At 36.0% G+C, this 25,488-nt stretch overlaps 1 pseudogene; it reads right to left on the minus strand.

Moving 5' to 3' along the window:
* Positions 1-3,121: 3,121 nt before the first annotated feature.
* On the minus strand, positions 3,122-3,216 carry LOC131405069 (U6 spliceosomal RNA; annotated as a pseudogene).
* Positions 3,217-25,488: the final 22,272 nt, after the last annotated feature.

Genomic DNA, 25,488 nt, shown 5'->3' on the forward strand with positions numbered 1-25,488 from the left:
TCAGTTCATCTGCAGGTCCCTTGCTCTGAGGAGCGTGGAAGTGGGCTTCTGTAGAGCAACCAGTTCCTACTTGATTGGCAGCCCCTCACATCACAGACATGATCTATATAGGAGGAGCCATTATCAGAAGAGGGAAGGCATTCTAAATAGATACAAATAGCCCATCTTATAAGCATTTTCTTTTAAAATCCTTAAACAAATCTATGACCTAGCTACTACCATAAATGTGTAAAGGAGGAAACTGAGACTCATAGAAACCAAATTAATTGCCTTGGATTGATCTGTTTCTCTCTCTCTCTCTCTCACACACACACATACACACATACACCAAAGTGATGGAGCTAGAATTTAAACCCTGGTCACTCTAAATCCTATGCTCTGTCACTAATTATACATTAAACACTCTTTAGCAATGTGGCTATTATACAAATAAAGATATTATGATTAGATGGCAGGCAATAACAATCATCCCAACTGCCTCTGCCCGTCCCCACCCCCAGACACACACAAACAACCTGAACCATGTGGCCCTACACTATCCTAGCTTGCCACTAATCCCTGTGAGAGAATATTTCATGTGTGTTCACCATCAGCTCTCTCTTTGAGCCACTGCCCAGGGCTGCTGTAAGTCACAGAGGAATGGGGAGAAGGAGGGCGCATCTTGTAGGAAACAGATAGCCTATCCTCAGCCCTCTCCAGGTCAAAATCTAACATTTCCTCTCGGAAGATATGCTGAATTTCAATCATTTTCCATTTTGTACTCCAGGAGAGTGGGCTAACTCTTCCCTAAAGTGCACAAAATGCCTCTGAGCATCACAGACGAGGCTGGAGATTCAGTCTACTCTGTTCATCACATTTCGTGGCCTAGAAGACTAATGACCAGAGAGATTAAGCAACTTACCCACGATTAAAAGCCCAGCTAATGTCATAGGCAAATTCAAACTCAAGCCTCCCATCTCCCAGGCTAGTGATCTCTCGCTCACATGTGGATGTTTCAGTCACTCCAAAGAGGAGTGAGCTCTTAGGGTGAAAATTAGCATCGGTAAGTAGCCCCAGAGAGGAAAGATAAAGAACGACTGGTATCTGTGCAATCTCAAAAGAAGGGTATCCCACCCCCACTGTCTACTTGGAAAGAGATGAACACAGATCCAAAGATAGCAGTGGAGAAGAGTAACTGAGCAGTGGAATTAGGACTAATGTGAAGTCACCAGATATTTATTACATACCTACGAGGTGCCCAAACACCTTTTATGTGCAAGGTGCTGGGGATAGAGCAATAAACAACACAGATGTGGTGTCCGGCCTCACAAAGGTAGCAATCTAGTGGGGAAGATAGACATTAAATAAAAAGTCACAGGTGCGAGGGCCGCTTTGGAAGGTCAAGGGCAGGATCCTGTGGGGATGTAGAGCCCATCGATGGCAGTAGGACTGGCTGCTCAGAAGAGGGGAGTTTAAGGTGAGACCTGGAGGATGAGTAGGATGTATTCAGGAGCATGTGGAGTGGAATAGCGGTCCAAGAAAAGGCAAGAACATGCATAAAGGCCTGGAGCTGAAAGAAAGTGATGATGTGGGATCTGACCCCAGGTCCCTGTGGTTAGAGCATAGGGTGAGGGAGAGGGGGGGACAATTGTCTGGAGGGGCAAGTAGGGAGCAGAGTATGTAGATCTCCACAGCTATGTTCCAGCATTTGGTCTCTATCCTAAGAACAATAAGAAGCGCTTAAGCAGGGAGAGGCAGAATCATCTCTGCATTTTAAACGATCATTCTAACAGAAGCATCAAGATATTAGAAGGGACTGAAGCCAAACATAACGAAAAACCTCTTCAGAGGCGCTTGCACTGGTCTGATTAAACCATGGTGGTGGCTTCCAGGTGAGTGTTGACAGCAAGGAAGGGGAGGAGACTCCAGAATTGCTTCCATTGTGCCCTGAACTATGCATCACAGGAAGAGCAAAATCAAACCCACAGTCTGTACATGGGGGCTGGGGGTCTCTGAGAATTCGGATAGAAAAGAATCCAAATTGCCTCCCGTTTGCTAGGAAAGGAATAGAAAAATGAGTACACAGAAAAAAATAAAATTAGGTGTAGTAATTCTGATTCACAGACACTATTTCCTGGCCAGATGCTGCCGGGAAATTTCAGAAACACCCACTAAAATCATAAATGAAAATCACATATTCGTAACATTTAATGAGAATACAGGCTGAATTTACAGCCGCTGAATGTGCAATACGGATGAAGATGTTGATTTACCCATGGAAGATGGAAATACATATGATGGAGGAAAACAATACCCGGAAATGTGATAAACATTTGCATGAAAATGAGTCATTGGAAAACCTCAAAACTTCTTCAATACTTTATGCACCAAATTACCTTCAGAGCAGTCAAAAAGAAATAATAATAAATAATAATAGTGCATTTTCCTGCCATTAATTTTTTTACAAAACTTCTGTTGACTTCAGTGGAAGTTCTGCATCTAGAAGTGGCCCAGGAAATTTATAGTCTGTAACTCAGAGACCAAAGACCTTGAACATCAAGAAAATCTCTTACCCTTATTTATATACACTGTTCTTTATCACAAAGGAAGAGCTGGTACCCATTCCAAGTAACCAATCATTATGCAAGGAATATTCTGACTCACCCAGCATCTTTAATCAGTAAATGCTGTGCCAATGGAAAGAGAGTGGGAAGAAGTCACAGCATCCATTAATAAAAAATGACTAGGGCTTTCTATCAACAGAAGCATCATTAGGAAACATATGGTAGGAAAATAGTAGGCTGTAGATTTGTGGTGGCAGGGATGGCGATGGAATACTAACATTTATACCCTCTTAACCACTTTGTTTTAAAATGATGCTGGATTTCAGGTAACTGAACACATGCGCTTAATACAGCATTTTGCATTTTCAATTTCTTGCTAAATTCCTGACTACAGTCTCAAAAGATAGGACTACCTTACCTGTCCCTTTGGCCCTCCCTCCAAACATAAATATTTCTTTCTTTCTTCTGCTTTTATTGCGATATAATTGACATATAACATTGTATAAGTTTAAGGTGTACAACTTAATGATTTGATATATGTATATATTATGAAACGATTTCCACAATAAGTTTAGTTTAAAAACATAGAATACTTCACAAATTTTTGTGTCATCCTTGCACTCCATGCTAATCTTTATCGTTCTAATTTTTTAGCATACAAAGTGAGCTTCAAAGTGAGCTACAAAGTGCTTCAAAGTGAGCACCACAGATATTTCTAACAGGTAATTGACAGTCATTGTCTGAGCATATCTCCCATGAAGCCATTGGTCAATTTTTGGCAAGAGGTAAATCAGGTATGAAGGGGAAGGACTTCAGAATAATCCAATACTTTCTTGAAAAGTCTCCTCTCTTTGTTGCACTTCCACTCCCAATCATGAACCCTTGGGTAAATAAAGAAAATATAATTCATATTTCCAATAAACTGTGCAATCTATTTTTCAACTGAGGATGTTTCTTGGTCACACAGTAGAATTGTAATTCCAAAATAACTGTATTGCATTTTGAAAGAAAACAAGGCAATCGTGTTCCATTAACAGAAAGCCTTCTCGGGCGTGTCTCCTGGTAGGTTAAAGGGATCTGAGTCATTCGCTGAGGGTGAATGAGAGAATCACTAGTTCATATAAAACACCTACAAATCTTAATAGAGGGATGAGCTAAAATGACAAAAGTCCCCACTACTATATAACTTTTCAGGTATCACTAATGCATGTCACCAGTGAATTAACTAATAGTATTCTGCTTTAATGGCATTTCTGCCCTATCATTAACCCAAGCATGGTCCATAAAGTTACTTGAATATCTATGAATGAGCTTACTACGGTATATGTGATTTCTAGTTCTATCAGCTCAATAAGAGCAACAGCATCAAATTCCTCATCCAAGTTCAGTTGTGTGGATCTGAAGGTTAGGGATTGGCTAATAACATCAACAATTATTCAAAACCAATTCAAATTCCCATTGTGTCAGTTTTCTACGCCTTGTTTTCAAAAGATCATGGCTCTGATCCTATTCTGCATAGTTGGATATGGCTTCTAATGATATTCCACTACTAATCTATAGTCTACCATCAGATGGAACCTGGATAGATTGTGTTTTCAAATCACTACCCAGTCTATACTGGAAATTATACTGGTTGTGATAAGAAGTAGTTGGAATATACCACCTACCAAAAAAAAGTCCAATTTAATCTAATCTTCTATTGGAATTCCAGGATTTATGTCACTATTATAGAAAAACTCATTTTGGTTATAGCACCAACATGGCCAAATAAATGACTTCAAGATGCTAGAAGAAAGTATTTGGCCAAGATAAATAGGTGTTCAAACAGGCCTCCCCAACTTACTCCTTTTGCTATATGGAAAATGAACTAACCGAGTTTAATGTACGCTAAATGAGATTTGGAAGCATGTTCTAATTCACTTCATTCTGTACCAGGAATAAGCGGTTTTTGATTTCCCTGCTTCCACTTTTAAACCGTACAGTGTATTCTCAACAAAATGGCCAAAGCGATCCTTTTAAAATATACATCAGATCACGTCACCCCTCTGCTCAAAATCCTTCATGTCTCCCATTCTACGAATAGCGCAAGCCAGAGCCCTGGCAGTGGTCTATGGGTCTCTACAATCTGGTCTCTCTGATCCATTTCTTATGCTCTCCCTTGCTCACTTTACTCCAGTTCCACTGGCCACACAGTGTATCAAACATGCCCAACATATTCCCCCCTCAGGACCTTTGCACTATTTGTTCTCTCTGAACAAAACACTCATTTCTCTGATATCCACATGACTCATTCCCTCGCCTCCTTCAAATCTTAGCTTAACAGTCACCTTCTCAACAGGCAACCCTGTCCAATGTATTTAAAATTATATTTCACCCCCTCTCCCCACATTCCCACTTACCCGATGTCCTATTCTATTTTTCTTCCATACCACTGATCACCTTCTAACATTCTACATAGTTTACATGTTTATTATGTTTATTGTCTCTCTCCCTCACTAGAATTTAAATTCCATAAGGACAGAAATTTTAGTCCATTTGTTCACTAGTGTATACCCAGAACTTGAAAGAATACACAGCACATAGTAGGTGCTCAATAATATTAGTTGAATGAAAGAATGAATTCCAAAGTTGCTGAACATATCAAAGATCTAGAACACTAAAAACTTACAGATATTTCACTTAAACTCATGATTTAAATTCTGTAAGTCTAAGTTTCTCAACTGTAAAATGGAATAGTTATAGTATCTCACACTTAGAGTTGTTTAGGTAAGAGAGAAAATAAATGGGAAGCATTTAAGACAATGCCTTACTTATTGATTAATTATTTTGATTGGTCCAAGAATAATAAAAGCAAGAATAACAAAACAATACCTAACATTTGTATAGAATTTTTCACGTTATGAAGGACAAAATTGCTCTCATCAGATCCTCCCAGATTCACTCCAGGAAACCGTTAATAACTGAATCCTCAGTGTCTGTCCCTCGGCAATATCAGAGATGTTTCCAACCACAAGGCTATGAAAGATGGAGGCAGGATTCAAACTAAGGTCCTCTGAGTCCAAGCCCTCTGCTCTCTCCTCAGTATCAGAGAAAGGAAATATTACTTCCAACTCAAAGCCTTAACAGAACGAAAGATCTTTTATGTGGTGTTTTTTGTTTGGTTGTTTGTTTAACAGAATGTGGCTTAGATGGGGTGGTAGTCACCACCAGCCAGTACTCCCTGCATATATCAAGAAGTCAACACTCAACCACTGGAAGACATCTCCTCCCCAGTGATCATGGGTTCAGTCACATATGTGCAGTCTAGACCACTTTTTTTATCGAAGTGTTTCCTAGCATGCCTATAAACACCTCAAGACAAAGATTAGGATTTTTGAGGGGAGCTCCTCAACTCCTGAGTCAATCTTGTTCTCATGATAAGTGTTTGGTAAATTCTTAATGAATAAATGAATGAGTTTTTAAATATGGGTATATTTACTGGTTCTGCCTCCATCATCTTCCAACAAAACATTTTCCCTCTTCTTTTCTGCTAAAATAGAGTACAAGCAGATGTCTACAGTATCACAGCCCACCTCATCCTCCACAATTGTGTTAACTGGAAAACTAGCTCCCCAGAATGTTGTGCACATAAGAATTATACATTCTGGAAATGCTGAATTAAAGTCCAAACAGACTTTTTCACTACAGGCTTTCTCATAGCCTTTACTACAATAATGCACATTGCAAATCCTCAAAATTTAGATAGCATCTACAGCATTTTGCAAATTTATTAGATTTTGCACGCCCCCACTCCAGAAACAAACATTTTTTCATGGAGTTTCTCAGTCAAATTTTCCAGAGAACATGTTTATCTATAAGCAATACACTCAGGGTCTTCAAAAGCAGAATCCATAAAAAAATTTAAACACCAGGAACATTAAGAAGTCAAGGAGAGTGCACATTTTTTGTAAATTATCTTACAGGGTAATTTTACTGAGATTTACTATTTTTATTTTTTAAGCCTAATACTAGGTTTATATAAGCCCACAGATCCTGAACAAGCATTACTTTGGAGGATGTGCTAAAAGATTGATATTTATTTCACTGTTTTTTTTAAAACAAAGCACTGGTTTGGGGGCCTAACACAATCTCACGGACTTTAAGTAGAAGGCCAAAGCTCCTCATAGGCAAAGCTCCTCATAGGCAAAGTAGTTAAACTGATGATGGGAAGAGAAACAAAGGATGCTCCTGTCCTAATGGTCTTAGCACAGGGTCTCTAGCATCCTCCTTTGGCTCTTGCAAATGAAAACTTCTACGAAAAGGCAATTGTTATCCAAAGACTTTTATCAGTTAATAGTATCTTACTTAATTTTATTTACCAAATAAGATTAAATAAACCTAACAAGGTACTGAGGGCACAGGCCACAGAACTCGTACAATTAGATGAAGCCAAGAAGAAGACGGTTGAAGAGTGAAGTATGTAGAGGAGGACAGCTCTAACTGGGCTCCCTGAGGGAGGTGATGGGAAGGTCTTTTCAGGAAGAAGGATCCAGTAAAATGGGGATGAAAGAATATTGAATTCCTCTTTATCCATTTTATACTTTAGCTTCATGGTGGCCATGATGACAGATCTTGAGTATTAGAGTTTTCACAGGAAACAGTAAGCAGAATCTCAGGAGATCTAAAGTTGTCTGTGGAGATGTTGCTGCTAAAGATACAATGATACCTAGGGAAGGAAAGAATGTCCAGAAAGGACACTGGCTTTAGCAAATACAAGAAGATACTGATAGTATGAAGTCCCCAGAGCCTGTCATAGGCATTAAAAGTCCAAACAAAACAAAACGGCCTTTGATCTGGTTCATCCAGAAGTGTCTCATTTCCCCCTTTCTCCACTCCACCTTATGCCTCCAGCCTTAGTTAGCCTCCACCCCTGGATGAAGAGGCGATAGAGACTAGCCTGATTGTCTCCATCGCTGTGCAGATTTTCATATGTATATTAACACATACCGTATTCAACCCTATTGCACTTGGTCCCAAGTTATTTTGTCAAGTTATAGAAATATATAAACTATTTGAATATATAAATCCCCTCCTCTCTTTCTGAACATAGATGGTTTATGAATTGTTAACGAAGTTACTTGACTCTGAGATTTAGTCTTCTTATGGAGACACTTCCCTAAACTTTAAATCTGCTGTTCCACACCCGAGTCCAGTTTCTTTTTGTTCTTCACATCCCCACTATGCTCCTTCTTCCAGGCTTTTGTGAACGTCCAGTGGAGGCCTTCTTTCCAGGCAATCCCCATCTAGCACAGCTATCTGAGGCAAACGCATTCTCTTAGGGCATCTCATTTTGAAGGATTTCAAGGGGAGGATTTTAAGCGGGTTAACCCTGAGCCCTGAACAGGTCTCTGTGCTGCTGAGGGAGGATGAGCAGAGTTCACCGCTGACCAACACGGCTTGTCCTCACCCCACTCAGTCTCACCCACAGCTCCCTCCTCAGAGCTGCCAAAATCTGCTCTTCCTTTGTCTTCTTAAGAAGATCTAGTTTCCCCTGGATCCTTTCCAGGATAAAACCCACTCATTTCCTTGACTCACAATGTCCTCTTGAAAACTAAGTAATGAAAGCAGATGCTCTAACTCACACACATATTTTCTCACTCAAACGTTCATCACAGCTTCCCACCCAAAGCTGAAGCATTATCTGCCGGGAAATTCACAGTCTCTAAAGCCCACAGAAAGGGTGGTCAGCCTGTTCTTGTGGGTTCCATAGCTATAACTTTCAATTAATCCAAAATTTTATTTTATAAAGCCTTTGCGTCCTCTCTGTTTTGACTCCTATAGGATATCCGCAGAAAAACAGATATGCTTTTCTTTCTGAGTGTCTTGTACTCCCTCTGGTATTCATACCATTTAACAACAACAATGATGACAAAGATATTCTTGGAAGGAAAATAAACCTGCTACCTGGAGATTACATTCTTTGGCCAGTCTCAAATAAACTAATATGCATTCAATTGGACCCCCAAATGACATCCATAAAGGCAAAATCTGAATAATTATCCCTGCATATTCCTGATCTTTCTTCCTCCCCCAGAATGCGGGGGGAAAAGAAGATCATATAATTGGCAAGTCATTTCTAATTGTTTCCATAAACCAACAGGCCCTGTACCTTGAACGTGACCCTACTTATAATTACATCATCTGCTACAGACCAAAATTTTTCAATGTTAAAGAATCCAAAAATCAGACCATTCTAATAACCTTGCATGTCTTATTGAATGGCTGATTCCAAAAAATAAATAAATAAAATTAATTAATTAAAAAGACTCACATCCAGTATTTCATGTGACTGCTGTTTATGCTCCATGGTGTGCACAAACATTTTTTAGAAATTCCGGGAAGTGTCAAGACCCTTACTTGTTACAATTTAATTTTCTGCTGCTAAGGCAATTACAGTTCAATGAATGATGATTCAAACACATCGAAGTTTTCATTACTCTTTGCTTAATTTGTCAATTAATGCCTTTGAGTTCTACAGTTTCCCCGGCAGTCTTAACTTGCCATTAAAAACCTGTCAAGGAAACAACCTTCTGACTCCAGAGGCTTTAAAGAGTATATATCCTTTCATTGTTAAGAAAGTTAGAACTTGTTCCTCACCCAAAGTATTCAGACTCTAGGAATCCACAGTTAGGAAAGGTTGCAATAATTCTGGATTAGTGTTTTTTAATACAACAGCACTGCAATAAATACAAGAAATAAGAGTTCATGCTTAAGATACTATATATCATAAGAATGTTACTTCCTATCAATGTTTCTTAGTGGTTTATGGTTACCTGATGAATGTTGGACTTTTACATTCCTCTCCATGTCCCAAGCATCTATTACATTTACACATTTTATACTTCTCTAATATTTTTGCAATACATTTTCCTGAATCAGCTGATGACATTTAATAGAATGTTTAAGACACAATATAAAACCTTAAATGCTTTTGCTTATTCTGGGGGAAAAAATGTGCACATAGATTGGATTTCAAATTAAAACCTACGATGGTGTACCCAACATTTTTGCTTCTGCTGTACATATTAAAAAATAACTAAACGCTTCTTACGCAACCCTGCAGCATCACGAGCTCTTGTACTTACACACAAGCTAGATGATTAAGGAGCTATTAACGAAGGGAAACAAAGCCACAGTGCTGGGATGTAATAGTCCATGAAATTCTTATTGGTAGAAAGAGAATCTGCAGTAAATAAATATTAACCCAAATGCTATAGAAAACATAAAGCAAACAGGAAAAAAATGTATTCTTTAAGCTAAAATGTAGGTTCAAAATTGCTGACAATGTAAGGAAAGTCTATTTGCATACCACAGGGCTCCATCTGCTGTGGAAAATATAAGCTGCAAGAATGATTTAACATTTAATAGACGTAGTAGCCACTGTTAATTATAATTTGCACATTTACAAATCAGCACTGATAGCAATACAAATTATGAAATATAAGGGTGTTCTACCGGATACTAGGGAAAATAAGATGACAGACAAAGTTAATGGAGTATCCCTAACCACAGCTCTGTCAGAACACATCAGAGAACTAATCCAGTTACAAAGAGCCTGCAATGGAAAATCTATTTAAAATATTAAAATGCTGTTTGGTAAAAGCTTTTTCATAGTGCATTTTACTTAAACAGTTGCTTATTGCTCATGGGTCATTAGCTGTACACCCAGATGCATTCTGCAAACTGCCATTTAAAAGAATAGTAGAAATTAAATAACAAATATATTTCTGCAGCATTTTTTTCTTGATATATAGAAAGAGTTTGCTGAATATCTAGTCTGGATATGAAAAAAATAGTGTGTGGTCACACCATAAGTGGAAAGCTGTGGAATTAAGCACTACACTTTGCCTACATTGAGCTATAAAATTCAACACAACTTTTCCCTCTAGACCTGATCTTATTCCCATTTATACTTAGATGCTAATAGTGGTGATACAAATCGACTCTTATTTAGTAAGAAGACAGAAATTACCATTGATTTTTTCATTAATCTTCTATTTCACCTCATTTCTCTCATCATCATATAATATGGATTAGTGGTAGAAGTGTTTTATGCACAATGTTTTAATAGTAACTTTTGTTCTCTAAATCATGAATATTGCTAATTTTAGCCTCTGGAATCCCTAATTTACGGAACTGATCCTTTATCCAAACTCCCTCAATTTACTATGATTAGGAAATCCTTGCTCCATGACCATTAGTTTTAATGTACGCTAAAGATGTTTCTGCATTTTGGAAAAAAAAAAGGAAATAGAACAAAGGCTATACCAAGCATAGGGTTTTAAATACATAAGCCTAAGCAAGTCAAACTATTATAGATCACATATAAATGTGAAAGCAGAGGTTGTCACTGTACATCAGGAAGTAGTAGCACATATTTCAGTCTACTTACAGTATATTATCAAGGTATTTGTTGGGTGCAGATGGAGATCAAAAATGGCAGTCTCTGGGTCAAGTACTTTCAAAAGATGTTTCCTTGGCCATCTTCTTTTTTAAATTTGAATTTGAATCTTTCAGACAGTGTGCCCACCACCTCTTATTATCTTATTTTTATGAATGTCATGCCTTTACATTATCTGCCTGACCTCGGTGAGTATTATTCCTGGCTTAAAGAATTATTTTACGTTTCTATTAATATGCTATTTTATCTGTTCTTGAATGTGTTAGATGTATTTTTCTTTACCTAACACATCCAGGACATGCATTCACAGCTACAATGCAGTAAAGGACTCATGAGACATGGACTTCATTAATTTGGGACCTCAAAGGTGCTACAGATTTAGGAAAAAGATGTTGAAAACATCTGCATAATAGCAATGGAAACCTATCAGGAACCTGTCTGTGTTAGGACTGTAGGTAAAACACACACACGCATACATACAAATTATAATAGTTTCTCCTAAGAACTGGCCCCACAGACCTGCTATCATTCAGGTCACAATTTCAAATATACACCATCCACGCAGTCAGCGAAACCTGAAGCTGAAATATTATATTAGAGTGGTATCAACTTAATATCATCCAGTAGTACCCACCAGGAGCAAGTACCAGTTCTTTCTGGAGGAAAGTACCCCCAAGTTAGGCCCTCAAGATTCCCACAGAAGAAGTTCAACAAAATATGAGTTCATAATAATAAAAAAAAAATTACTAAGTACATGAAGAAATACTCCACCCTTTATGAGAATGGGCAGAAACAAACCACAGGTTTAAACTCCTAAGTCTTTAGAGTTCTGAAAATATTAGTTATAGAATATAAAATAATTGTGAATAAATGTTTAAAAGAGAAAGAGAGAGAGAAAAATCAAGATATGTGGCAAGGAACAAGACACTACCAAAAATATCCAGTCAGATTTGGAAACTAAATAAAATATTTTGAAATAATACATAACACATATGGAATTTTCAAAATTAGTGGAAAGGAGCTCTGCTTCCGATAATGGTAGACCAGATATTTCAGATCAATTTTCCAGCTGAAAACAACTAATATGTGTGGGCAAAATGTTTTAAATAATATGTTTGAATTCATTGGAAATTATAACAAGAAAGTAAAGAATTACAAAGTTAAAATTCAGAAGAAGATAAACACCCAGAGAAATCAACCTACATTTGAATCTATTTTCCCCTGTGGGTGTCTGCTATTTCCAGAACAAAGCGCCGAGAGGCTGAGAAGCTGAGCAGAGCTTTTAACAGACACATAAAGCTAGATGGAAAGAAATTCAAGTTCAGAACCTGCCAAGCAAGGAGGGACTGGCAAATCTCCTAGGCTTTAGAATAAGGGTGAACAAAACATAAACCAGTCTCAAATGATCTAAAGCAAATTTGAATTAAAGCAAACCTTGATTACTAATGCCCTTAGCCACCTGTGAGAAACAAAAATAAATTTTCTTTTGTGGAAGATAATATCACCCTAAGCCTCAAGTTATCGCTATATATTTCTTTATATGCAGTGATTAGGATTTAGCAACAAAAAAATAATAATAATAACCAGGCATATAATTAAGCAAAATAATGTAATCGAAACCTAAGAGAAATAATAGACCGTAGAAGTAGATCCACAGAGAATCTGAGTAATGGAGTTATTAACTAGGCATATAAAAATAACTATGCTTAATATGTTCAAAGAAATGAGAAAACAAGATTAGCAATTTTAGCAGAGAATGTAAACTATAAAATGGAAATTTTAGAACTGAAAAATGTAATAATTGAACTTAAGAACTCCATAGCTAAGATTAACTGCAGAATAGGCAGAACTAAAGGAACTACTAGTGATTTAGAATATAGAAATATATTCAGGATATATCAGAAAATACATCAATGTGTCAATAGAAAATCAACGTCAACAAACAAAATTATGTTAATAGAAAATATCCAGGATAAAGCACAGAGAGGAAACAGGATAGGGTGAAAAACAGAAGAGAGTGTAAGAAATATGGTCAATATACTTAAAAGGTTTAATCTACATCTATTGAAAGTCCCAGACAAGTTAAAGGAGAGAATGAAGTTGAAGTATTGTTTGAGAAGATAATAAGTGAGAGTATTTTAAAATTGTTGAGGGACATTAAGCCATAATTTCAAAAAGTACTACAAAGTTCAAGCAAGGTAAATATTAAAAATACCACACCCAAGCATACCATAGATCCTATAACTAGCTAGAGAAAAAAGATACTCACCTTCCAATGAGCATCAATAAGCCTAATAGCTGACTTCCTCACAGAAAAAAATCAAAGCCAGAAGACAATGGAATGGTTTTTCAAAACCCTGAAAGAAAATACCTGTTACCATAAAGTTTTATGCCCAAGGAAAATAGTCCTCAAAAATGAAAACTAAATAAAGACATTTTCAGACAAACAAAAAATTAATTCAGGCCTGAACTAAATGAAACACAAAAAGATATTCTTTAGGCAGAAAAAAGACTCCATATAGAATTGAAATATACTTTTCTAACTATCTAAGTAAATTGAGAAATATACTACATTCATAGACAGGACAGCTTAATGTTGTTAAGATAGCAGTTTTCCTCAAAATTAATCTTAGAGGCAATAGAATTCCACTCACAATCCAAACCAAATATTCGAGAAATTTATGAAGTAAATTCTAAAATGTGTATGGGCAAAGTGCTAAGAACAGCCAAGACACTCCCAAAAGGGGACAGGGGGCTAAGGTAAGTGGAATATTCCTACCATAAATCAAGGTTTATTATTAAATTTTAATAATTAAGCCAGTGATGTATTTGCACAAATATACAAAAATTAGTCAAAGAAATATAATGAAGAGTCCAGAAACAAATCCATATATATCCACATGTAGCAGTGACATTGCAGATTATTGAAAAAAGACCAGTCAATAAATTGTATTAAGAAAATTGATTATCACTTTGGAAAAAAATAAAATTGAATCTATGTTACATTATATACAAAAGTATATTCTAGATGGATTAAATACATACCTGTGAAAAGCAAATCTTTCAAAATTTTAGAGGAAATGTAAGAGAATATCTTTATTACCACTGGTAGAGAAGGATTTCTTAAATAAGAACACAAAATCTACTAACCATATAGGGCAAGATTGATATTTGCCTACCTTAGTATTAAGAAATGATTAGCAGGCCCCAGCAGCGTAGTGGTTAAGTTTGCGTGCTCTGCTTTGGCGGCCTGGGTTTGCAGGTTTGGATCCCCAGCGCCGACCTACATCACTCATCAAGCCATGCTGTGGTGGCGCCCCATATACAAAATAGAAGCAGTTCAGGGCCAATCTTCCTCACCAAAAAAAAAAAAAAAGAAGAAGAAGAAGAAGAAAAAAAGAAATGATTAGCAGAACACACTGACTACAGGCTGACTTGCAGAAACCAGTGACCTGTTTCCTGTCATTCTGTATTTGAGCTGTATTTACCAAAATCATTTCAATTTCTTCCCAAATCTGTTTTTTTCCAGTTGTACTTCTCATTATATCATGTTTTATGATCACTCACTTTAACTTTTTTGGTTAACTTGCTATCTTCCAGTGTAAACTGTGTTGCAAAAAACAAGGCTTTTATTCTAGATAGGCATGATTTAAATGACTAGGCAGAACACTCTACTTAAATTTTTTTCTAAAAAGTTGCCTTTGTTATTTAATAAATTATTAGCATATATTCCTCACCCCCAAAAAAATAATTATCAAAAGATTTCATAAAGAAAATTAAAAAAAAAAACCAACCAACCATAAACTTAGAGAAGCATTGGTAATATAAATAACCAAAAAAGTTTACTATCTGTGAAATATTTAAAAATCCAGCAAATCAATAAAGAAAGGACAAATAACACACAGAAAATGGGCAAAAGACATAAATAGGTATTTCACAGTAAAGTATACATAAATGGTAAATAAATATTTGAAAAGATTCACAATTGCATTAGTAACCAATGACAGGCGAATTAAGGCTTCAATGTGATATAATTTTATCTCCATTAGACGAGTAAAAATTAAAGAGCCTGGCAATACTGAGTAATATGAAGTAAGCAACAGTGGTGTCTAGAATTTTTTTAAAAAATGAGATCACTTGTATAGATTCTGCTGAACTTTTGCAAAAATATTATGTTTTAATAAAATTGTCAGCCCTGGAGGTTGCCAATTTGTTGTTTATTGTCATTGTAACAATTGCACCAAATCCCTAGGATTCTGTTGGTGGTCTTCCAGCAGATGTTATTCTGAATGAGTCAGCACTAATGCAGTAATTTAAAGTAATTCTGAGTGCCAAGTAATAGATTATTAGAACTATGTCATCTAGACTTCAACTTTATTCAGCCAATGGGAAACAAGCCTGCTTGGATTTTTTTTCCTTGGATTTATAAAAACAACTGTTTGAGGCATAGGGTAGTTAAGAATATTTGCTTAATTTTGTCTGTTAAATGAGATATAATAATTTAAAGCTTCTTTGTAGAATGTGTTACAAATCAAAAAAATGTTGTTCCTACAACAACATAAAATTATCAGCTAAGTTTAAAGAATGAGACTCAGAAAAAAAGTCAGCTTGATGTTTAGGGTAATGTTAACAAATGAATCACATCGACTCCTTGGCTCCTTGGATTCACTGTCTGGAAATATAGCATCAAGGCAACCAAGAAAAAAAAAACTTTTAAGTCTTTTGAAAAACGATAGATTTGGTGACTCTGCATATCTGCAGCCTCAGTTTTTTCTTTTGCTCAGTAAAGATATAACCTCATTGCTTTCCCATGGTTGTTGTGAAGACAAATTAATAACTCTTAACGAAGAACTTCAAAAATATAAAGTGCCCTGTGTATGCTAAGCATTACTATTTGTGGATTAAAATGCCTTAATTGGAAGCCTAACAACTAGGTGTTTTTTATCATTTCCACACTAGGCAGTATGAAAATGAACTATTTCAAAAGGATCCATGGAATGTATTACTGGTTCCCTTTTCACCTTGGTACTAAAGTGTAGTAAAGGATTCCATTCTAGGCTTAAAACAATTCAAAACAACTTCCAAAATGTCTACCAAAATTTGCCTTATATTCTTAGGAAAATATATGTTCTTTACAATACATTAGGAAGAATATTCAATATTCTTCTCTCCACTTTCCTTCCCCATAATTCTATTATTATTTTAATCAATATTTTGTGCAACTTCCTTTACTAAGAGAAGATATGAAAATAAGGCTATGTTTGGACTTGGCATTGGAAGAAAGCTTATAGATCATCTCATCTAGGTCTCCACCCATACAGGTTTTAATTAATGAAATCTCTGACGAGAACCATCTATCTAGAATTTGTCTGAGCACTCTCAGTGAAAGGGCATTTACTGTGGAATTGATGGAAACTATCTCAATTGTTTCTAGAATAACCAACTGAAAATTCTCTGATTTGAGTCCAGATTCACCTCACCAAAATTTGTACTCATTGATATTATTTCTGCCCTCTGGAACAAGAAAGAGCAAACCTATTCACTCTTTCATGATCTTTCAAAATTTTGAAGTAGTTTTTCAGATTTCTCTTGTAGTCATCCCTTGTCTAGTTCCTATGTGATAAGGTCTCTGGAACATCATGAGTGGTATTCTCAGGGCATGCTCTAGTTTGTATATGACCTTATAAACATAAGGAACACAGAACTGAACATTTGACTTTACATGTGGTTTAGCTAATGCTGTTTTCAGAGAGATGTTTGCCTCCTATGATCTTTTTTTCACTGAAGCTTTTCAGCAGCAATGTCACACCCAGTCACACAGATCTCATGGGCAACTGAGATTCCAAAAACTTTTCCATGGGTCACCTGTCAAAGCAGGTTGTCTTGATGTTATCTTAGTGTATTTTTTCAACCTAAATTCAATTTATTTTGTTATTTTTCACTGAGAAGTTTTATAATTCCATGTTCTTTTGTAACTTTTGATATAATACACTATCTAATAAAACCCTATTTCACTGTCTATAATTTAGATAAGCCAGCTTTGTATGACTTTATCCAACCACTGATGAATCAGATGGGGTTAAAGACAGAGTCCTACCATATATTCCTAGAAAACTCTATTCACTTTGGCACAGTCCCAGTTTATTCATAATCTCAAAAACCACCCTTTAGGGGCCGGCCCAGTGGCTTAGCAGTTAAGTGTGCGCGCTCTGCTACTGGCGGCCCCAGGTTCAGATCCCAGGAGCGCACTGACGCACCGCTTCTCCGGCCATGCTGAGGCGGCGTCCCACATACAGCAACTAGAAGGATGTGCAACTATGACGTACAACTATCTACTGGGGCTTTGGGGAAAAAAAAAAAGGAGGAGGATTGGCAATAGATGTTAGCTCAGAGCCAGTCTTCCTCAGCAAAAAAGAGGAGGATTAGCACGGATGTTAGCTCAGGGCTGATCTTCCTCACACACACAAAAAAAAAACACCCTTTAATCCATCCAACTATACCAAAATCTAGGGCACATTTTTCAATATATCCACATGAATATCCTGATTTTTTGTGCTAGTTAACTTCCTAAAATCAAGATGTCCTATGCTTATGAGAGTTCTTACACCTGTTACTACTAACAGTAGACATTCCTTAAATGTGTACTGGTTTCTCAATGAGGACTTCCCCATTACATCCACGTTTCCCTTGACATCATATAATTTGTCACTTAAATATCCATTGTTGTGTGATCAGAAACCTTCGTATCTTATTTATCTTTGCACTCTTGCTTTCTTCGAAGTATTTATATTTACTTTAATTTAAATGAGGAAGAAGGAAAGAAGGAAGGATGGAAGGAAGGCAGGATGGAAGGAAGGAAGGAAGGGAGGAAGAAAGAAGAAGAGAAGGAAACAAGGAAGGAGGGAGGAAGGGAAGGAGGGAGAAAAGGAAGAGAGAAGGGTTAAAGAGTCCCATCTCTTCCTCTAGGTGGTAAGCTCTGAAAAGTAAGAAACCACTGCTTATATACTGTCTCTCTCCCCATGGTATTCATCTCAGTTTGAATCCACAGTCAGAAATCTACATCTCACATAAGGACTAAGAACAAACCTTTAGAGACCACTGAGGATGGAGCTGATATCATCTATGGACTGATATAAAGGGATCATAAAAAATTGAATGAATTAAAGTATTACAGCAGGTTATTAGAAGATGTGCAAATCTACAAGGTACTGAAATAGCTCTCCAGGTATCCTGAAACAGTTTTGACAGAATTGAGGGCATATTGAATCAATCTGTAAGATACTCAGCTGCTGACACAGAGGAAAAGGAAAGGTTACTCAAGCAGATTGATTAGCTAGCGGGTTCTATACCTGGTGAGTGAAAAGAGGTATTAATGAGCCCAAAGTAGAAGGAAACTTCTGTCCTGAAGTTAAAGTGGGAGGAGAAAGGTCAATGAAGGAAATGAGGTGAACCAGGAGGGCCAATCAATTGCAGGTCACAGTAGATCAATTACAGCCCCATCTACAAGACTCCCAACCAGAAACTCAGAGTCAGCTCTGTCTCCTCTTTTTCCCTCACTCCTTTTGGTTCCTAAGACCCATCAATTCTAATCCTGAAATCAGTCCTTTCCTCCCTATTCATACTGCCACTGCCTTAATTTAGGCCTCATTTCTTGCTTGAAAATTGTAATGGTCTTTCAACTAATCTCCATGCCTTTAGTCTCATTCTCCCACCCTGACTGCTGCAAGAATTAGTTTTTAAATCTCAAATCTGGTCATATCACATTCCTAGATAAAATCCTTTGATGGTTCCTCATTTACCTACTGGATAAAGCTCTTGGCATGGCAATGGAGGTCCTTTATTATCAAACTTCAACATATTTTTCCAACATCACTTTCTACCACTCTCTAGCACACCCTATACTTTAGTCACCACAAATGACTTCCTCAGCTTATACTTCTCGCCTTTGCTCAAGTTTTTCCCTCTGCCTGGAAAGCCCTTTCTCCTCTCTCTACTTGATATACTTCTATTATCTTTACAACCAAGCTGAAGTGTCAAGTCCTTTTCAAAGACTTTCCCACCTCCTCGACCCGCCTTCGAAACACAGATTATCTCTTCCATCTCAGTACTGCCACAGTACTTTTCCCATGCATCTTATTTTGCACCTATTGAATCGTGAATGTTTTCATTTTTATATGCCCAGAGGTTCTCAGTAAGTGCTGAATGAGTGAATGGATGATCCAGAAAACAGGTTCAGTAGTGAGAAGTGCAATATGACAATAAAGAAGATGATGATGTCTATCCTCTCAGCTGTTACTTTGAGTCACTCTTCCATTGAGCCCTATAAATCTCTCTAAAATAATCCAACATATATAATCAGAATATACATATATTTATCATAATGTATATTTATAAATTTTGTGATAATGTATTTTGATGGTTTTTTATTCATAATCTTTGTCATTCTGAAATATCCAAATATGTGGCAAGTATACCCCCACTTATCCATCCCAAATACATTTGTACCAGGCACTGTTCTAGGCACTGGGATTACACTGGGGAATAAGACATGCAAAGTACCCTTGTAAATTTTACATTGTAGTGGCAGTGGCAGTGACAGGCAATAAATAAACAAATAATCTTAGATTATGATCCATGTTAAATACAACAGGATAATGTGATAGAGTGGCTGGGCAGGGATATGGTTAGAAAAGAACTTTCCAAAAAGTTGAAATTTAACCTGAGGCCTAAATTCATCATGAGTCAGCCATGAGAAGATATGGCTAAAGAGCATTTCAGGCTGACCTAACAACAAGTACAAAGTCTCTGAGGAGGCAATGACCTTGCATTTGAAGATGAGAAGGTCACTGGTTGGTGCTCAGCAGAGGGCAGAGGAAAGGTTGGGGAGTAGGAGAGGCCATATAATGTAGGACTTCATAAGCCATAAGGAGAATACCAAATTTTATTTTCAGTGACACGGGACACCCAAGAGATTCCATTGTAGGTCATTAAATTTGTGACTAACCAAATCATAACAAATATCTTTTTAACATATTCTCTGATTTCCATTCCGCTGCCTTCATTATATCTTGCCTGAACTGTTGCAATAGCCTCCATTGGTCTCCCTGACACCAGGCTACCCCTACATTAGCTTATATTGTTTATTGTCAGAGTTTCTTTTTCGGTAAAACAATGTGATCAAATTACACACTGCTTACGAATCAGTGAACTGTCCACATGTTCACCCAATTCTCAAACTTTTATTTTTTTTCAGCTACTTGACATGATAGATGTCATTCAAGGACAAAACACATTCCCTTGGATGTAGACAGACTTTGATGACACCACAAAAAATGTCAAACTCTGTGATGAAGAGATAGTATATGTTAAACTTTGTATAGTAATGTTAAACACCTTCCCATTGTAGTCAAGTATTTATTTTAAAGAGGATTATAGCCTTTGTCAGGAATTATCTTTCCTGAAGAAGTTAAAACCAAAATTTATATAAATGTCTTGGTATTTATAAAAACTGGCATGTTACACCTGTGCCCTGATCACCATAATTTTGTCTCAGTAACAGAAATAACTCTTAGCACTGCTCTTGCTTATATCTACAATGTACATGTAGATGCACTGCTCATAATGCCTTCAGTTGACTTTGCCTCTTTATTTAAAATACATACTCTTTAAGTGTACAGTTTGGTGCATTTTGACAACTATATACACTTGTAAACCACCACCAATCAAGGCAGAGAACACTTCTATCACCCCAGAGAGTATCCTTGTGCCCCTTCCCAGTCAGTTTTTCCAACCCACCACCCCAGGTAACCACTGATCTGCTTTTGTCTCTACAGATTAGATTTGTCACTTCTAGAATTTTATATAAATAGAATCATGTAGTGTATGTGTATACATGTGGTGTACGTATATGCGTATACATGTGGTGTACGTATATGCATATGAATTATTTGCCCAGCGTAACGTTTTTGAATTTTATCCATATTGTTGCATGTGTCAATAATCTGTCTCTTATTTCAGAGTAGTATGGTTAATTGGTTTAACCAATGGACCCTTGCATGTTTCTAGTTTGGAACTAATAATAATAATAAGCTACTATAAGCATTTGTGTACAAGCCTTTTTGTGGCCATATGTCTCTATTTCTGTCGGATAAATACCTAAGAGTTGGGTTTCTGTGTTAAATGAACGTGTTTTATAAGAAATTGACAAACTGTATTCCAAAGTAGTTGTGCCATTTTTTATTCCCATCAGCAATATATGACAATTGTGGTTATTTCACATTCTTGCCATTCAAGTGTGTATATAGAGATACCTCCTGTGATTTTAATTTGCATTTTCCTGATCACTAAGGATATTAAATATTATTTCATGAGCTTATTGGCATTTTGTATATCTTCTTTTGTTTAAAGTATCCTCAAAATTTTTGTTCATTTTAATTGGATTATTTAACTTGTTAATAGTGAGATTTAAGAGGTTTTGTTATGTATTCTGTATATAAGTTCTTTAATAGCTATATGTATTACAAATATATTCTCCCAGTCAATACTTTGCTTTTTTGTTTTCTTAATGGTGTCTTTTGAAGAGAAGATGTTTTCAGTTTTCATAAAGTTCAATTCATCAATTTTTTTTAGTTCATGCTTTTAGTGTCCTATATAAGAAATCTTTTACCATATCAAGATAGTGAAGATTTTCTCTTATGTTTTCTTCTAGAAGTTTCACAGTTTTCACTTTGTGTTTGGGTCTATAATCCATTTCAATTATTTCTTCTCTTCTACCTAATTTGGATTTAACTTTCTTTTTTACTTCTTGCCCTTTAAAGTGGAATTTTAGATCACTGATTTGAAATCTTTCTTCTTTTCTAATATGCACATCTAACACTATGAATTTCCCTTGAAGTAAGGGTGTAGCTTCTATAAATTTCCTTCAAAGTACTGCTTTAAAATTTGATACATTGCATTTTCATAATGATTTAGTTCAAGATATTGTATAATTTCTCTTTTAATTGCTTACTTGACCCACAAGGTAGTTGGAAGTGTATTGTTTAATTTTCAAGTATTCAAGGATTTTCTAGGTATCTTTTTGTTATTAATATCTCATTTAATTCCATTATGATAAGAAAACATATTCTGTACGATTTAAATTCTTTTAAACATGTGAATATAGCACCGGAATAGCACTTGAAAAGGATTTGTATGGTATTATTGGGTACATTATTCTACAAATGTCAGTGAGATCAGGTTGATTGATACTGTTTTTAAAGATTTCTACGTTACTGATTTTCTGTCCACTTGTTCTATCAGTTGTGAAAGAAGAATGTTGAGATCACCAATTATTATTGTGCATTTTTTCTATTTTCTCTTTTTAGTTCTATTAGCTTTTCTCCAACTATTTTGTAACTGTTATTAAGTGTGTAAGCATATAAGATTGTTATAGGTATCTAATGAACTGATCCTTCTAATATCCCTCTAAAGCTCTGCTAATATTTCTTGTCCCAAAGTCTACAATGTCTGATATGAATAAAGCCACTCCAGATTTGTTATGCTATTTTCATGTTATAACTTTTTCATTATTTTACTTTAAGATATCTGTGTATTTCTTATTAATAATATTTAGCCATGCCTTGGTTTTTCAATTCAGTCTAACAGTCTTTGCCTTTTAACAGATATGTTTAGGCTATTTAAGTTTATTGTAATTTTGATATGATTGGATTTAAGTCTACAACCCTGTGCTTGTTGTCTGTTCTTCCTTTTTTCTTTTCATTCCTTCTTTTGGAAAAACAGATTTTTCTTTTTGGTATTCCATTCTACCTCCTCTTTTAATTTATTAGGTATACCTCTTTGTTTTATTTTTTTTTCACTTGTTGTTCTAGAGTTTACAATATCAACTTATCACAATTTACTTTCAAATAATATTATAGTACTTTGTGAATAATTTAAGAACCAGACAACTGTATTTTTCTACTTCCTATGTCCCATTCTCTTTGTCATGCATTTTACTTCTCTATTTGTTTTAGACTACCCAGTACATTGTTTATTAAAGAAAAATTTTAAATAAAAAAATTTTTATATTTACCTATATATTTACTATTTCCAATAATCTTCATTCCTTTATGTAAATTTGAGTTTCCATCTTATACCATTTTCCTTCACCTGAAAAAATTCCTTTAATATTTCTTGTAAATAGACATTCTAGCAATGAATTATTTGTTTTTTGATAGTCTCAAAATGTCTTTATTTAGTCTTTATTTTTGAAAGATATTTTTGCTCTATATAGAATTCCATGATGTCAGTTATTTTTGCTGTTTTGTTTAATTCTATGTTTTCTGATGTTGCTGTTTTCCTCTAGCACTTTAAAAATGTTATTCCTTTGTCTTCTGGCTTGCATTGTTTCTGGTCATTCATATCTTTGTCTGTATAGGACATGTTTTCTTTTATTTATCTGGCTGCTCATAGATATTTATCATTGATTTTCAGCAATTTTATTATGATGTGCCTTAGTGGAATTTTCTGTGTGTTTATTTTGCTTGGATTTTGTTAAGCTTCTTGGATCTGTGTGTTGATTTTTTTTCTCAAATCTGGAAAATTTTCAGCCATTATTTCCTTAAATATTATTTCTGCCCCACTTTCCACTTTTTCTGAGACTCCAATTAAATATATGCAAAATTCCTTGATATTGCCTGCAGGTCTGTAAGGCTCTATTAATTTTTTTCCAGTCTCCAAATTTGCTGTTTTCTTCCTAAGTGATTAATCTGCTCTTAAATCCATCAAATGAATTTTCTGTTTTAGATATTGTACTTTTTATCTCTAGATGATTCATTTTTTCTTTTGTTATACTTTCTTTTCTGTTCTTATAATGTTCATGTTTCTTTCAAATTCTTAACATAGTTATAACAAGCATTCTAATATCCTTATCTACTAATTCCACCATCTCTCTCATTTCTGGATCTATTTCTACTATTAGGGTTCACATTTTCCTGTCTTTACACAGTCATATATTTTTGCTTAGAAGCTGAACATTGTGAATGTTAACGGTGTTCAGTGTCTGGGCTTTGTTGTTTTCCTCTGAAAAGTGTTAATATTTGACCTGGTAGGCAGCTAATTCACTTGTAGATCAGCTTGATTCTTTGAAGGCTTCTTGTTGCTTTTGTTAAGGCAGGTCTAGAGTAGTCGTTACTCAGGGGTTAATTTGGTCTTCCTCTTAAGGCTTGGGCTTTCTGGGATCTTTATCAAATACACTGGGTGTTCCATGAGGTCTCTCTACACAGGCTGGTTGTATGTCAAATGACTCCTTGCCCTGTTGAGCCCTGGTAGTTGTTCAGTTTATAGTTCCTTGGTAGTTGTTCTTTCCCAGTAACTGTTCTTTGTCAAGCTTTGTGGAGTCTTACCCTACACACATGCAACTTACTATTCAGATAAAAACTCTCTACACAGGCTGGTTGAATGTCAAATGGCTCCTTGCCCTGTTGAGCCCTGGTAGTTGTTCAGTTTATAGTTCCTTGGTAGTTGTTCTTTCCCAGTAACTGTTCTTTGTCAAGCTTTGTGGAGTCTTACCCTACACACATGCAACTTACTATTCAGATAAAAGCTCAAGGGTATTCCATGCAAATTTTTGAAGCTTTTTCTCTGCATAACTCCCTAATCTTCAGTACTCCATCCTACAAATTCTGGAAGCCTCAGCTTCCCTAAACTCTAATCTCTGTCTCAGCTCAGCAAGACCGTTGGGTTCTGCTTGGTTTCCCCTGCCTTTGCTGGGGTCTAGCAAATACTTCTCAGGAGAAAGTAGGGTTATCATAGGGCTTGCCTAGTTTTCCACCTTTTGTGGATCTTCTGTGCTGCTTTTTGTCTACTGTCTGAAAACAAGTATTTCAGACTTGTGCCCACTTTTCTAGTTGTTTACTCATTGTTTATGGCAGGAGCACTAGTCTAGTACCAGTGCTCCATCGTGGCCTGAAGCACGTGTTCATCCATGGATAAAGATAATAAACATAGCTCTAAAATCACATCTCACAACATAAAAATAATTCTCAATCCCCAAAAGTAATAATGTTCCATGAGCAAGTGCAGCCTGGGCCTAAAATAAGCTGGGTAGTAAGTAATTTCCAGCACACTTGCCGCATCCTACCCTATTCTCTCCTATTCAAGGAAAGATATCAGAATATCAGTGAGGAAGCGTAATGTTACAGTATGAATAAATTCGAATTAAGTTTTTACTTTAACCATAACATAACTCATAATTAATTGCAAAGCATCAGTGTGTCCAAATACTAGTGTTAAAAACCACCATTAATTTAAAGGTAAAAACCCAACTCTAAAACTTAGAATACATGACTCTCAAAATCTGGCTTGCAGCAATGTCTTCAGCCTCATCTCTCTCTAGTCTATCTTACCTATACTCTGTTCCAGCCTTACTGAGTTTCACATCATTCCCAGAATACATCCTGCCTCTGCTTAACTCAACACCTTTGCACATATTGCTTCCTCTCTCTGAAGTATCTAATCCTTGTTCTG

The sequence above is a fragment of the Diceros bicornis genome, chromosome 4, assembly GCF_020826845.1.
Source record: "Diceros bicornis minor isolate mBicDic1 chromosome 4, mDicBic1.mat.cur, whole genome shotgun sequence".
In the NCBI taxonomy this organism is placed as follows: Eukaryota; Metazoa; Chordata; class Mammalia; order Perissodactyla; family Rhinocerotidae; genus Diceros; species Diceros bicornis.